At 39.3% G+C, this 16830-nt stretch overlaps 1 protein-coding gene and 1 long non-coding RNA gene across 2 annotated transcripts in view; one reads left to right on the forward strand and one right to left on the reverse strand.

Annotated features, from left to right (window-relative positions):
- LOC140844015 (uncharacterized) overlaps nucleotides 1-16830 on the reverse strand; it is a 153669-nt gene that overhangs the window by 41815 nt on the left and 95024 nt on the right. The window lies entirely within an intron of this gene.
- LOC140844013 (uncharacterized) lies at nucleotides 615-5831 on the forward strand. Its single transcript, XR_012122076.1, has 2 exons — nucleotides 615-1144; nucleotides 4838-5831. It is a non-coding gene; the product is annotated as an uncharacterized lncRNA (long non-coding RNA).

Raw genomic sequence — 16830 nt, forward strand, 5'->3', positions numbered from 1 at the left:
CATGGTGGCCATGGAAGCATAAACTACCAAGGAGACAAACAGCTGAACTTCTTGAAAAACATTGCTTTTCTCTCACTCACATGCCTCAAATTACCCTGATTGACCCCAGAAGATGGCTGGTTAGCCAGATACAGATACGATTCCTCAAGAGAGGAACATCCTAAGACAGGCACAGTCTCAAAGGGGCCATCAGGAGAGAACTTGGGGGCCAACAGAGGTGAGGCACAGATCCTCACGCTCCCGACCTTGCAGAGGCCTAAACCTTCACGATCTCTGAGAGAGATCTCCTCTTACAGCTGCTTTGCTGCCCACACTCAGCTCAGATCAAGGGCCAGGCTGTGGTCATAATCCCACATTTCTCTTGCACTATGGGAAATTAGGGAAAAAGCTATCTTCTATCTTTCTATGGGAATTTAAGGAAAGGGAAATGTCATGAATGGAAAATTTAAGGCAAGACTGTGTTAGAAAACTTTCTATAATCTCTATTATATCTATCACCTACATTTTTCAATAAAGAAAAAACTGGAAGATGTGGAGGGCCAGAAGCAGTATCACCCAGTAGTGATGTCACCCCAGAAGTGAGGTCACTGGAAGCAGAAGTGACACTGTAGGTTCTGAAAAATCAAAAGTTAGCATAAGTGCATAAGTACAGCCATCTTAAAGGGTTAAACACCACCCTCTAGCCTAGGAGAAGGAAAATTATTAGAATCTTGAAAAACAAATTAGTCAGCCAGTGTTAAATGTAGTGACCTTCAGTTAGCTAACCTCAAATCAGTTCATCATGAACACCAGGTGGTGGGCAGCTGCGGGCTTCAGACAGCTAACCTTGGTCGGATAGTCATGCATACCAAGCTTATCTTGCTGAAACACTGTGTAAGAAAATACTGTCTTTTTGAAAATGCTATGCTATAAAAACCTCTGGCGTTGACTGTTCGGGGTCCTCGTTGAGACCCGCTGCGTCGGGCTAACTTGGACCCCTGCTAGCTGGTTCCTGAATAAATTCCTCTTGCTTATTGCATCAAGAGACGCCTTTCGTGAGTGATTTTGGGCGGTGTCCTCCTCTGGGAAAATCCAACATTTGGGGGCTCGTCCGGGATCATGCGCTCACCCCGCTTCACTCCCGAAGTCGCTTTTGGAGGAAGAGGTAAGATTAGTGGCGCCTTGGTTTGTCTGTATTCTGTTTTCTGTTTTTCAGTAAGACCGGTCAGAATTCTGAAAGGGGGTACCCACTGTCTGGCAGCTGTCCCGATCCCGTAAAGGGGTCGAGACTGTGGTCAGTAGACGTACTAGGAGCACCGCAGGCTGCAACCCTGGGGGACGCCTTCGGGAGGTTGGGAGGCCAGGGACGCCTGGTAGCCTCCCGTCTGTTTTTCCAGCAAGGTGAATCTGATGAGATAGGGTTGATTTTCAGGCGCCAGGAATATCAACTCTCTGATTCCTTTCGGTTTCTGTTTGAAAATCTGAGAAAAACAAAAAGCGGCTGCTGTGTGTCTAATCTGTGTGTCTCTGTTTTTTGTGTCTTTCACGTGCCTAATAATTGTTATACTGACAATGGGACAGACTCAGATAACCCCCTAAGTGTGTAAATGAATATATCTTTCTACCTCCGGATGGTATTAATGAAATTGATTTAAAGACAAGCGCTTGTGAAAATTGAGTATTCTAAAACTTCCAGACAACCTGATAAAAAAGTGTTAAACATTAATGCTAATTTGAGTTTGCCTGAGGCGGGCATGTCTTGGTAGTTGTTGGCTGCCTGAGTTTACCTAGAGTCATTTGAGTCATGTTATCTGCTAAATCTTTTAAGAATAGAATGCTTAGAGGCTTGGCTTTGTCTAGTGTTCAGTGGGGGTCTTGTGAGTAGGCTAGTGTAGTTGTTGCAGGTAGGTGAGCTAGATGGGTGTGGCAAGTGAACACCTTTTTAATTGTGTGTTGCAGTGTGTATGCCTACCTGCAGCCTGAGAATCTTTGTAGTAACTTAAGGCCTTAGAGTTTTGTTAAGTTGAGAAGATGTGCTCTGTGTTTGCTGGGAGATTGTGCTGTGAAGCTCATGGTTGCAGAAATTGTAGAATGTGTTCGTAAGTTTGTCAGTCTAGGGAATGTTAGTTTGACAGTTTGCAGTGTCCTGCTTCTCAGTGTTCACTGGAGCTTGAAGTTTCTAATAGTTTTGAGTTCTGGTTAGAACTGCTTAAAGTGATAGAGAGGGCATTTCTCTATGCTGGAAGATGTATGTTTTAATGAGAGAAAGTGTAAAGAACGGAAATTCGTTTTGTTGAAAGTAAAAGAGAGTGATTGTTCTGAAGTGCAGCTATTTGTTTAAAGAGAGAGAACACTGAATGTAAAAAGAAAGTTGTAGAAGGCTTGTGGAAGAGTTGGTATAGTCATGCTATGTGAAATTGAAGCGAGTAAGTCTTGGTATCGAGTGTACAGCAGAATTAGAATTTTGTTTTCAGTTAAAAAGACAAAGTTTTCTTTAACTGTTAGTCTGCTCTTAATGTTGAAAGATCAAAGCAGTTTTTCATGCTTAAAGTCTCAGTGAGTTGCCATGAAATCGTAATATTAAAAAGACTAAAAGCTAAAGTTTGTTAACAACTGTATAACCTTTATTTGCCTTTGAAATATTTTGTTATTGAAAATGATTGCATGGCCTGAGAAATTGAATTCCTAAGCAGAATAGTAACAAAGCTTTTTTCAGCTGATTAAATGCACTTAGTTAACAAACCAAAATTTATTCTTAAAAATTGAACTGTAGAATCTGGACAAGATTATGTTTCTCCCAGAAAAACAGGTTTCACTGTAAAAGTTTAGATAGACAAACATGTGACCACTTTTGAGAAAAGTTGTAATAGATTTTTTTGACAACCACCAGGTCTTCTTGTTTAATTTATATGCTGTATGTTTTAAAAAACATAGAGGACTCCATATTTTTTAATGCAAATGATCTTATAAGCTGCTATGCAAATTCTATTAAAAGCTCTATCTACTATTAAAGAGTAAAACATTCTTGAAGCTTTCAGGGAAGACCTGTAGACTTAAGCACTTTCTCTGCTTTTTTGTATCTGGTCTTAGACACTTATGCTGAGTTATGTTCTTATTATTTTCACTGTTTGTAAGCTATTGATTGTAAGCCAAAATTCATCATTTCTCAGTCCCTAAATGAAGAAGTAAAATGCCTGATCTCTTTCATCTCAAAGCATATTTCTGGTCAGATCTGAATATCTGTGTGAAAGAAAGGGACATTTAAATTTGAGATTCTGCTTAAACTTTTAAGTTGAATTTGACTATAGCCATATTCATTCTTTGTATGTATCCCTAACAGGTCTTTTGTATGCCTAGTGATATTATACTCTGCCTTGAGTTTAGACAGTTCTTTCAGCTAAATGTGAATTCTTATTGTAGCTTTTTTTCCCTTCCTGAAGATGAAAGCAGAAGAATCTACCATCTGCTACCATTCTCTCAAGAATGCTTAGTAACCTAGAATTATTTTGACTTTCTGTATATTGTCTTTAAAAATTGACAGCAGCAGTCTCCCCTGCTGCCCCACCTTTTTAAGGTACCTCGTTTACTGTGCTGAGTATATAGACAATAAATGTGTAATGATAGTTCTAAAAAAATTAAATGCAAAAAGGTGCTTTTACCTCTAGTTAACTCTGATATTTTCCAGAGGGCCCCTGGAACATGTCAGAAGAATTTTTTCTCATTAGAGAAAGTATTTGACTAATTTGGCTTATTTATCTGGTATATATATGTATATATATATATATTTATATATATATATACATATATATATATTTACCAGGAAAGCACTGTCAAAAGAGAATGATGCTAAACTTTGTTACTGAATGTTTTGTATTACAGAAATATCTGAATTACCTTATGTCAACTGTTTTACAGTAAGCTCTCATCAGATCTTTAACCATTGTCATTTGTAAGTCTTTTGTCATTTATAGTATTATCCCTAAACTGGTAAAGAACTAGATTTCAGCAGAACAGGTATTAGTTACATAAGATTACATGAACTAAAGAAAATGATTTTGTGTCTTTTTGTTTCAAATGTTGCTGATAAAGTGTTTTAACCTTGTTCTCTTAAACTGACAACAGTTTAGTAAATGACTATCTTTATAAGCAGAATTGAAACATCCTTCTCTCTACTTGATCCCTCCAGAGTTTAAAAATTTTCAGTGACTGTTTCTGTATTCCATGGCAGTATGTTTATTTGCACGAGTTCAATAAGAATCTGCTTTCCTTGTGAGAAGACTACTTAAGAACACTGGTTATACTGCCAAGGCTTTGACTGGAATGTCATACCTGAGAGACATGTGCATAGACTCAGATGTGAACAACTTTAAAGAACTAAGATTGACTTTATAAAGCCAACAAAGTCCCTTGGAAGAACTGGCCTGGTACCTTGCTTACAGAGTTCCCAGCAGCCTTACCAGGTGAGTAAAGAAGGTCACTTCCTGGCAGGTGCAGAGACCTCGAGAAGAGAAGAATTCATCCAAATCTACAGGTACTGCAGGCAAAGCCTGATGGCAAGTCTAGCTTGGCTGTCTAGCCTCAAGAGGCTTTTAAAAGTTCAATCTGAAATTCCTTACAAAAAGTTCCAGCAAAGCATATTTAAAAGAGCCTGTGTAATCAATTGCTCTTCTTGCTGCGCCTGTGCAAATAATCAAGCCAGCTGTTAATTATTTTCTTAACCTGGTTACTTCTAGTAAAAATGAGAGTGATTTTAGAGAGAAGTATCGTTTCAATAACGCAGCCTCCTTCCAGAATAAAAAAATCCAACTCCAGATGTTGCTACATAACCTAATAACACAATTTGTTTTATCTTGCCTAGAAGCCACAAAACTGCAAATAGTAATGGAAATGAAACCCAGAATAAAAGTGCCAGCCTTCTGAAGCCCTCTCAACTGACCAGTGATGGAGACCTAGCTGCACCCTTTACTGCGCCCCCTTCTCAGCACGAAGCAGCCAGAGCGGTCATCGCCCCTTTTCCCTAGCAGCAGCTAGAGTCTCTATCTGTAGAAAAAAGAATGAGACCATACCGATAGCCTTCCCTGGTAAAAACAGGTATTTAATCCCTCCTCCCGAGGGATGGTAGGCTTGTAATACTAGACTAATCCCATGTGTCTCCACTCCGCCTTCAATTCCTCCCGTGATTTCTGTATTATAGTCCAGCTAGTGCCTAAGCTAATGTATCATGCAACCCTGATATCCACTCTAGCCGGACCCTTGCTTATTTTTGTGCTGCTTCTTACTTTTAGTCCCTGTGTTTTAAACCGGCTAGTATCTTTTGTTAGAGAAAGAGTGAGTGCTGTTCATGTGCTGATGTTGAAGCAACAATATCATTCACTCACCCCACAAGAAGACACAAACATTCCATGATTGCAATGCCCCTAAAGAGAAGTGGGGAAATGTAGGATCTGAAAAATCAAAAGTTAGCATAAGTGCATAAGTACAGCCATCTTAAAGGGTTAAACACCACCCTCTAGCCTAGGAGAAGGAAAATTATTAGAATCTTGAAAAACAAATTAGTCAGCCAGTGTTAAATGTAGTGACCTTCAGTTAGCTAACCTCAAATCAGTTCATCATGAACACCAGGTGGTGGGCAGCTGCAGCCTTCAGACAGCTAACCTTGGTCGGATAGTCATGCATACCAAGCTTATCTTGCTGAAACACTGTGTAAGAAAATACTGTCTTTTTGAAAATGCTATGCTATAAAAACCTCTGGCTTTGACTGTTCGGGGTCCTCGTTGAGACCCGCTGCGTCGGGCGAACTTGGACCCCTGCTAGCTGGTTCCTGAATAAATTCCTCTTGCTTATTGCATCAAGAGACGCCTTTCGTGAGTGATTTGGGGCGGCGTCCTCCTCTGGGAAAATCCAACAACACCAAATATGAGATCAGTCCCTAAGTGACATCATTATGAGCCTGTGTATATAAGTTGTGCTCAGAAATAAAACTGTGTCACTTGTCTGCCACCAGCATTCAGTGGACCTCCTGATCCCAAGTTTGGTTTCTCTGTCTTTTTTACATCTTTCTTTGTGTTTCCCTTAATCTCCTAATCCACTCCTTTCAGGTTCAGCTGTTTGTGGAGCTAGTCTCCACGGCACAGCTTATTGTTTCACTTTACCTATATGCTGTTTCTTTTTCCTTTAGCCCTAATCAAGTAGAGTACAACCTAGGCAACTAATTTAGCATGTAGGCCTAACTGTAAATAACATAGTAAAAGGTAGGAAGGATTCCTCCTTAAAGATGATTGCATTTTAATACACAGGAAGTTAAGAAGATTCTTAACTTACTCTTTAGCAAACAGACAATAACTCAGCCCACCTTGGGGGTTGGGCAGGCAGTCTTGTTTGATGTGCTCCCAGACCAAGACACCAGTAGCCCAGGGAGAAATCTGAGAAGGAAGTTCCTTGTGTTCAGTCTAAGTATTTAGAGACCACTTAACAAGTCTACACCCCCAGCCCGTGGTCACATTCCTGAAAAATCCTTAAAAGGGGGATCCCCCAACCTTTCAGGGAACTCCTCTCTGTGCGGTCTCCCACACTTCCTAAGTGCATAAACTTTTAATCTTAAACTTTCTCTCTCCAACCTTCCAGAGCACCTCTCCTTGCTCAGGTGGCCTGTACTTTTTCTCTCTTTAAGTAACTTTAAATAAATCTTTTACTCTGCTTCACTACTGTGTCTCTGCCCTTCAATTCTTTGTTGGCACAGGGACAAGGACTGAGGAAAATACACAACGTTCACTCAAGAGTAATATTTAGTTCTGTTCTTCTCACACAGCCCACTTCTGACAGACTTCTTGATTTTCTTTTTGCCTGTTGTGTTCAGTAATTTGAATATAATATGACTAGGTTTGAGGGCTAGTTATTTATTCTTGATAATTATTCAGCTTGGTATTCTGTGAAATTTTCAGATTGATTTCATATCTATCAGCAATTCTGAAAAATTGTCTGCCATTGATTTTGTATATATTCCTCAAAGAATTTCTGTGTTCACCTAGTTAGGAGCTGAGCTTTGTTTGAAGCTTGTGGTTGGCTATGGCGTGTGTCCCTCAGTCAGCCTTGGATCTGAGATTGCTGTAGTGATACTTGCACTTACTGCAGGGGCTATCTCACCAGACCGCTTTTCTGGATATCTGTCCTCACTTGGCTGGGTCCTCCTGTTTGGTTTTGGCACTTCTCTTTGCACTGCTCCTGGAGGGAAGCTGTCTTTTGTAGCTCTTTGTGTTTGATTCTGCTGTCATGACTCTCAGTGTTTGCTGGCATTGACTGGAGTGGGATGCAGGTGATGTCATCATTAAGCCTGCATTTTAGGAAGGTAATGAGAACCTGGGTTTCCAGTGTTTGGCCTTCCTGAGAGCTTCTCTCTCTCATCCACAGTAATGCTGGATCTAGCTTGCATTTCTATCCCTGCTCCTCTGTGACAGCTTCATGGATTTCCACCAATGCCAGTGGCCATGATTTTGTGGCTTTACTCCCTGAAGTTTGTGGCATTTATTTCTTAATGCAGACATGGGATAGAGGTCTTGCCAGAGTTGCAGAGATGACTGACATTTCTGTCAAAGCAGGAGCTCTCAGGCTATACTTTTGTTGCCTTGCCCTGAAGATTTGATTTTCATCCTATAGGGCATTTAAAGGTATGAGTCTGGGGAAAGTTTCAGCATCAGCTGCTGTTCGTTCCCCATCTCACCTCCCACACAATGGGGAGAGCTGGCTCAGGATAGTTTCTTGGTGGGCTTCCTGGAGGAAATGTAAAATAGAGTTCAAATACCCTTCTGTTTGCAAATAGCCTTCTAATGGCTTCACACTCTCCTGGTAGCCAGGCTTAACATTCAGTAATTTGTTAAAAGTATCTGGCAGAGTGCTCAATCAATTACAGGTCTATATGGTATTAGGGTTATTTCTGCCATTTAAAAGCAAACATATATATTCTGTTATTTCCTGCTGATACCTGCCACACCCTAAAATCAGGGTTAATTGTTTTGAAACCTCAGCTCTTTCATTGGTTTATGAAAAATCATTCATTTGTAGCTTATCAGTTTTTTATCTTGTTAGGAGTGGGAACTATTTTCTTCTATCTTTCTTCATCTCTGAGCTATCAAAGAGCTCCCTGATTATTTTTGAATTGTTCTGACCCATCTGACAGGATATTTCCCTGGGTCAACTAGTTAAAAGTATCTCTCTTCATTCGGTAATTTGTAGAGAAACAAAACTATAGATTATTTGTTAAGTGGCCCCTTATATCTGATCCCATTGTTTTGTGATAGATTTATCAGATGTTAATTATCAGATCACCCTCTTCTTGTGGTTATATAGGTAGATGACACAATGACAAAATTCATTAAACTGTACACTTAAAAAGGGTGTATTTGTCCTTTGTCCTTTGTCATTCCTGAAAAAATCCTTAAAATGGGAATCCCCAAATTTTCAGTAGGCTCTTCTCTCTGAGGTCAACCCACTTTCTGAGTGCATAACTTTAACTTTTCCCAACCTTTGAGGCCTCCTTTCTCTCTGAGGTCACCTGCATTTTTTCTCTAAGTAACTTTAAATAAAACTTTTACTCTGCTTCACTACTGCGTCTCTGCCCTTCAATTATTTGCTGCAGCAGGGACAAGATCCAAGGAAAATACTCAACACCTGTAAGTCCGGGGAAAGGAAATCCTAGACAAAATACCTCTAAAACCGGAATCAGTCAGAGGCAGAAATAAAGTTTAAAACCCATTTATTGCTTACAACCTGCACTCTGGGGGCTGTCCCTCTCTCTCTCTGACTCAGACAGAGGAAAAACCAGCACTCCCCTAAACTCTCAGTATCAGATTAGCCCTCCTTTGCCCAGGTAAATTGATAAGGAGATGAATCTTTCTCCACACCTGAGGAACACCTATTGATATGCAAATGCACTAAAGCCGTACTCATCTCCACCCCTGAATGCCTGGTGATTGTACAGATTCACTAAAGCCAGGTGAGATTTTCTGGAAATATTGTAATTTATGCCCCCAAACAAGGAAGCTGCTCTCCTGGGAGGGACCTGAGCAGCAAATTTCTTGTGTTAACTTAATTTTAAATATTCAGAGACCACTTAATATGTCTGCACCCCCAGCCCTTTGTAATTTCTGAGAAATCCTTAAAAGGGGGAACCCCCAACCTTTCAGTGCACTCCTCTCTCTGAGGTCACCTGCACTTATTCTCAAAGAAACTTTATTTATTTATTTATTTATTTATTAAATTTTTTATTAAGGTATGATTGATACACACTCTTATGAAGGTTTCACATGAAAAAACATGGTTACTACACTTACCCATATTATCACGTCCCCACCCATAACCCAATGCAGTCATTGTCCATCAGTGTAGATGGAACAGATCCACTAGGTGCCTTCTCTGTGCTACACTGTTCTCCCCATGATTTCCCACACAATGTGTAATAAACATAATACCCCTCAATCCCCTTCTCCCTCCCTTCCCACCCGCCTTCCCACACCCCTCCCCTTTGGTAACCACTAGTTCATTCTTGGAGTCTCTGAGTCTGCTGCTATGTTGTTCTTTCAGTTTTGCTTTGTTGTTATACTCCACAAATGAGGGAAGTCATTCGGCACTTGTCTTTCTCTGCCTGGCTTATTTCACTAAGCATAATATTCTCCAGCTCCATCCATGTTGTTGCAAATGGTAGGATTTGTTTCTTTTTTATGGCTGAATAGTATTCCATTGTGTATATGTACCACCTCTTCTTTATCCATTCATCTACTGAAGGACAGTTAGGTTGCTTCCATATCTTGGCTATTGTAAAAAGTGCTGCGATAAACATAGGGGTGCGTATGTCTTTTTGAATCAGAGAAGTTGTAGTCTTTGGGTAAATTCCAAGGAGTGGGATTCCTGAGTAAAATGGTATTTCTCCTTGGAGTTTTTTGAGGAACCTCCCTATTGCTTTCCACAATGGTTGAACTGGGTTACATTCCCACCAGCATAAAAAACATGCTTTTAAATAATCAATGGATCAGTGAACAAATTAAAACAGAAATCAAGCAATACATGGAGAAAAATGAAAACAAAAACACATCAGCTCAAAATCTGTGAGACATGGCAAAGGTGGTTCTAAGAGGAAAGTACAGAGCAATACAGGCCTACCTCAATAAACAAGAACAATCCCAAATAAACAGACTAAAATCACAATTAATGAAACTAGAAAAAGAAGAACAATTGAAACCCAAAGTTAATAGAAGGAGGTACATAATAAATTCAGAGCAGAAATAAACAAAATAGAGAAGAATGAAACAAAAGAAAGAAATCAATGAAACCAGGTGCTGGTTCTTTGAGAAAATAAACAAAGGAGATAAAACCCTAACCAGAGTTATCAAGAAAAAAGAGAATCTACACATATAAACAGAATCAGAAGTGAAGGAATAATCACAATGGGTACCATAGAAATAAAAAGAATTATTATAGAATACTATGAAAAATTATATGCCAATAAATTGGACAACTTTGAAGAAATGGACAACTTCCTAGAAAAATGCAACCTTCCAAGACTGACTCAGGAAGAATCAGAAAATCTGAACAGACTAATTACCAGCAATGAAATCAAGTGAGTAATAAAAACCTCCTCCAAAACAAAACTCCAGGCCCAGATGGCTTCACAGATGAATTCTACCAAATATTTAAAGGAAAGCCAAGGCTGATTCTTCTTAAAGCATTCCAAAGAGTGGAAGAGGAGGGAAAGTTTCCAAACTCATTCTATGAGGCCAGCATCACTCTAATACCAAAACCAGAAAAGACATGACAAAGAAAATTATAGACCAATATCCCTGATGAGCATGGATGCAAAAATCCTAAACAAAATATTAGCAAACCAAATTCAAAAATACATCAAAAGAATTGTCCATCATGACCAAGGGGGACTTATTCCAGGGATGCAACAAGGGTACAATATTCATAAATCAATAAATATCACATACCACATTAACCAAAAGAAAGATAAAAATTCATCATCTCTATATATGCTGAAAAAGCATTTGACAAAATTCAACATCCATTCATGATAAAAACTCTCAACAAAATGAATATAGAGGGTATGTACCTCAACATAATAAAGGCCATATATGACAAATCCACAGCCAACATCATACTTAATCGCAAAAAGCTGAAAGCTTTTCCCTTAAGATCAGGATCAAGACAAGGATGCCCACTCTCCCCACTTTCACTGAACATAGTATTGGAGGTCCTAGCCAAAGCAGTCAGACAACACAAAGAGATAAAAGGCATAGAAATTGGTAAGGAAGAAGTTAAACGATCAGTATTTGCAGATGACAGGATATAAATAAAAAACCCTAAAGAACCCACAAGAAAACTACTAGATCTAATTAACTGAATTCAGCAAAGTTGCAGGATACAAATTAATACACAAAATCAGTTGCATTGCTATATACTAACAATGAACTAGCAAAAAGGGAAATCAGGAAGATAACTCCATTTACAATTGCATCAAAAATAATAAAATACCTGGGAATAAACCTAACCAAGGAGGTGAAAGATCTTTATTCTGAAAACTACAAGACACTCATGAGAGAAATTAAAGAGGACACCGACAAATGGAAATCTATCTCATGCTCATAGACAGAAAGAATTAATATTATCAAAATGACAATTCTGCCTAAAGCAATTTACAGATTCAACACAATCCCTTTGAAAATACTGACAACATTCTTCAATGAACTAGAACAGTTCTAAAATTCATATGGAACCACAAAATACCCCAAATAGCCAAAGCAATCCTGAGAAGGAAGAATAAAGCTGGGGGTATTACATGCCCCACTTCAAGGTCTACTACAAAGCCACAATAATCAAAACAATTTGGTACTAACACAAGAACAGACTGATAGGTCAATGGAACAGAATAGAGAGCCCAGATAAAAGCCCTTGCATATATGGTCAATTAATACATGACAAAAGAGCCATGGATATACAATGGGGAAATGACAGCCTCTTACAGCTGGTGTTGGCAAAACTGGACAGTTGCGTGTAAGAGAATGAAACTGGATCATTATCTAACTCCATATACAAAAGTAAACTCAAAATGGATCAAAGAGCTGAATGTAACTCATGAAACCATAAAACTCTTAGAAGAAAACATAGGCAAATATCTCTTGATTATAAACATGAGCAACTTTTTCCTGAACACATCTCCTGAAACAAAATAAAAAATGAACAAGTGGGACTGAATGAAATTTAAAAGCTTCTGTACTGCAAAGGACACCATCAGCAGAAGAAAAAGGCATCCTATAGTATGGGAGAACATATTCATAAATAACTCATCTGATAAGGGGTTTACATAGAAAATATATAAAGATTTCATATGCATCTACAGCCAATAAAAAAACCCAATCAAAAACTTGGTGGAAGACCTGAACAGACACTTCTCCAGAGAAGAAATATAGATGGCCAACAGGCACATGAAAAGATTCTCCATTTCACTAATCATCAGGGAAATGCAAATTAAAACCACAATGAGGTATCACCTCACACTAGTTCGGATGGCCACTATCCAAATGACAAGAAATAACAAATGCTGACTAGAATGCAGGGAAAGAGGAGCCCTCCTACATTGTTGATGGGACTGTAAATTGATGCAACTGCTGCGGAAAGCAGATGGAGTTCCCTCAAAACACTAAAAATAGAAATACCATTTGATCCAGTATTTCTAGTCCTAAGAATTTACCCAAATGAAACAAAATCTCTGATTTGAAAAAATATATGTACACCTATGTTCATTTCAGCATTATTTATAATAGCCAAGATAGGAAAGCAACCCAAGTGCCCATCAATCAATGAGTGGATAAAGAAGAGGTGGTACATAAACACAATGGAATACTACTTAACAATAAAAAGAAAAGAAATTCTGCCATTGGCAACAACATGGATGGATCTAGAGGGGATTATGCTCAGTGAAAGAAGCCAGGCAGAGAAAGTCAAATATCATATGATTTCAGTTATTTGTGGAATATCAAAACAAAGCAGGAGGTGCTCAAGATGGAGGCATGAGAAGGCTGATGGAAATCTCCCAAAGTCATATATATTTTTGAAAATACAGCAAATACAACTATTCCTAAAACAGAGACCAGAAGATACAGTACAACAGCCAGGCTACATCTACATTTGTGAGAACTCAGCATCTCATGAAAAGGGTAAGATACAAGGCTGTGACCCGGTATGACCCGAGCACTCCCCACACCCCAGGTCACTGGTGGGAGGAAAAGTATCAGGGTGGGTAGGGAGTGGAAGCACAGGACTGCTAAATAATCAGCCTTAGTAATCTGCACCGGGAACACAGACACACATTGTATGGTGTGCTCAATATTAGGGAAACGAAAAAGTAAAATCTGAGATGGAGACTGCCAGCAGGTCCCCACAGCCAGCTCTCTTGGGACAAAAGAAAAGCCAGTGCTTTAAAAGTCTTAAAGGGACAAGGGTTTAACAGGTGGACAAAATCGTCTCAGCGCGCTCAGCTCAGAAGCCTGGGAATCTTGAGGAACTTCAGGCACCCTAACCCCCTGGGTGGCAATGCAGCTTTGAAGCCTCTGATGGTGATAAGCAGCCTGCCTTTCATTCCCCCCGAGTGGCACTGCAAGCAAACTGGCTGACCCACCACTGCTGCGGAGCAGTCCCACCCACAGCAACCACACAGAGTCTTCTCCCAGCCCGCAGCTAACTGGCACAGACCCAGAGGCTGCTGCCAGTGTGCAGCTGCCCGGCACAGGCAGAGGAAGCTGGCGCAAGGTCCGGCAGGCATGAAGGGTAGCCACTCTCACAGGAGAGCAAACCTGGCACGTCTGCAAGCCCCTGCAGTGCCCTAGGCTATCCTGAGAGTGGACCTGTCCACGGCAGCTCAGGGGATTAACCCAGAGACTACTCCCTGTGTGTGGCTAACTGGCACAGGTAGCAGAGAAGGGCAAGGCGACCAGCAAGCAGGAAGGGACTTTGTTCTCCCACCTGACACACATGCCACCTGCCGATGATCACTTCTATCACCATGAAAAGGCAGAAGAATCTGGTCTAGTGAAAAATCACTCAAACAACCCCAGAGAGAGGGCCTGGTATGATAGATATAACCAATATTCCTGAAAAAGAATTCAAAACAAAAGTCATAACCATGCTGATGGACCTGCAGAGCAATATGCAAGAGCTAAGGGATGGAGTCTGGAGTGAGATAACAGAAATGAAACAACCAATAGAAGGACTTAAGAGCAGACTGGATGAGGTGCAAGAGACTGTTAATGGAATAGAAATTAGAGAACAGGTATACAGAGAAGCTGAGGCAGAGAGAGATAAACGGATCTCTAAGAATGAAAGAATATTAATCCAAATGGAACAATATTTGCATTATAGGGGAATCAGAAGAAGAAGAGAGAAAAAGGGATAGAAAGTATCTTTGAAGAAATAATTGCTGAAAACTTCCCCAGTCTGGGAAAGGAAATAGGCTCTCAGGCCATAAAAGTGCACAGATCTCCCAACACAAGGGACCCAAGGAAGACAACACCAAGAAATACAATAATTAAAATGGCAAAGATCAAGGATAAGGACAGACTATTAAAAGCAGCCAGACAGAGAAAAAAGATCATCTACAAAGGAAAATCCATCAGGCTATCATCAGACTTCTCAACACAAATCTTACAGGCCAGAAGAGAATGGCATGATATACTAATTGCAATGAAACGGAAAGGCCTAGAACCAAGAATACTGTATCCAGCACGATTATCATTTAAATATGAAGGAGAGATTAAACAATTCCCAGAAAGGCAAAAGTTGAGGGAATTTGCCTCCTACAAACCACCTCTACAGGGTATTTTAAAGGAACTGCTCTAGATGGAAATACTCCTAAGGCTAAATAGATGTCAACGGAGAAAATAAAATCACAGCCAAGAAAGCAGACCATCCAAATACTAACTAAAGGCAAAAAATAAAATCAACTATCCACAAAAGCAGCCAAAGGAAACATAAAAGAGTACAGAATAAAACACCTAACATACAAAGAGTTGAGGAGGAAGAATAAGAAGGGAGAGAAATAAAGAATCATCAGACTGTGTTTATAATAGCATAATAAGTGAGTTAAAGTTAGACAGTTACATAGTAAAAAAGTTACCCTTGAACCTCTGGTAACCACAAATCCAAACATGCAATGGCAGTAAGTACATATCTATCGATAATCACCCTAAATGTAAATGGACTGAATGTACCAATCAAAAGATACACAGTAAAGAATACATTAAAAAGCAAGACCTGTCTCTATTTGCTTACAAGAGACTCACCTCAAACCGAAAGACATACACACACTAAAAGCGAAGGGATGGAAAAAGATATTTTATGCAAACAACAGGGAGAAAAAAGCAGGTGTTGCAGTACCTGTATCAGACAAAACAGACTTCAAAAGGAAGAAAGTAATAAGTGATAAAGAAGAACATTACATAATGATAAAGGGGTCAGTCCAACAAGAGGATATAACCGTTATAAATACATATGCACCCAACGCAGGAGCACCGACATCAGTGAAACAAATACTAACAGAATTAAAGGAGGAAATAGAATGCAATGCATTCATTTTAGGAAACTTCAACACACCACTCACTCCAAAGGACAGATCCACCAGACAGAAAATAAGTAAGGACACAGAGGCACTGAACAACACACCAGAACAGATGGACCTAATAGACATCTACAGAACTCTACATCCAAAAGCAGCAGGATACACATTCTTCTCAAGTGCACATGGAACATTTTCCAGAAGAGACCTACTAGGCCACAAAAAGAGCCTCAGTAAATTCCAAAAGATTGAAATTCTACTAACCACCTTCTCATATCACAAAGGTACAGAACTAGAAATAAAACAAAACGGATCACAAACACATGGAGGCTTAACAACATAGGTCAAAATGACAAAATCACAAAAGCAATTAATCTAAAAATTAGTTAAGAAAAATATTTAAAGAGAAGGTATAAAAGAAGATATTATATACAATAAATGAAGAGAGGGAGTAAAAATGTAGTGATATTAGAATATGTTTGAACTTAAGTGACCATCAGCTTATTATAGATTGTTATATTCATAGGATGTCATATAAGAACCCTCTGGTAATCACACACTAAAAACTTGTAATAGATACACAAAAAGGAAAGGGGAGGGAGGGATCCTAACCACAGCACTAAAGAATGTCCCAAAGACACAAGAGAAGAAAGCAAGAGAAGAAGAAAGGATCAGAGAAGAGCAACCAAAACAACCAGGAAACATTGAAGAAAATGGCAATAAGTACATACACATCAATAACTATTTTAAGTGTAAATGGTCTAAGAGCTCCAATCAAAAGACATAGCATGACTGAATGGATAAATAAAAAAAAAAAAAACAAGACTCTTTATTTGCTGCCTATAAGGTACTCATTTCAGACTTCAGGACACACACAGACTGAAACTGAAGGGATGAACCAGATATACTATGCAAATAGCAATTAAAAGAAAGCTGCAGCTGCAATACTTATATCAGAAAGAAAGACTTTGACATAAAGACAGTAACAAGAGACAAAGAAAGACATTACATAATGATAAGGGATCAAACAAGAGGGTATAGCAGTCATAAATGTGCACCCAACATAAGAGTACCTAAATTTATAAAACAAATACTAACAGGCCTAAAGGGAGAAATAGACAGGAACAGAATCATATTATGGGATTATAACACCACACATCAATGGACAGATCATCCAGGCAGAATATAAATAAGGAAACACAGGCCTTGAACAACCCATTAGACAAGTTGGACCCAATAGATAGATACAGGAA

Source organism: Manis javanica, chromosome 10 (genome assembly GCF_040802235.1).
Source record: "Manis javanica isolate MJ-LG chromosome 10, MJ_LKY, whole genome shotgun sequence".
Classification (NCBI taxonomy): domain Eukaryota; kingdom Metazoa; phylum Chordata; class Mammalia; order Pholidota; family Manidae; genus Manis; species Manis javanica.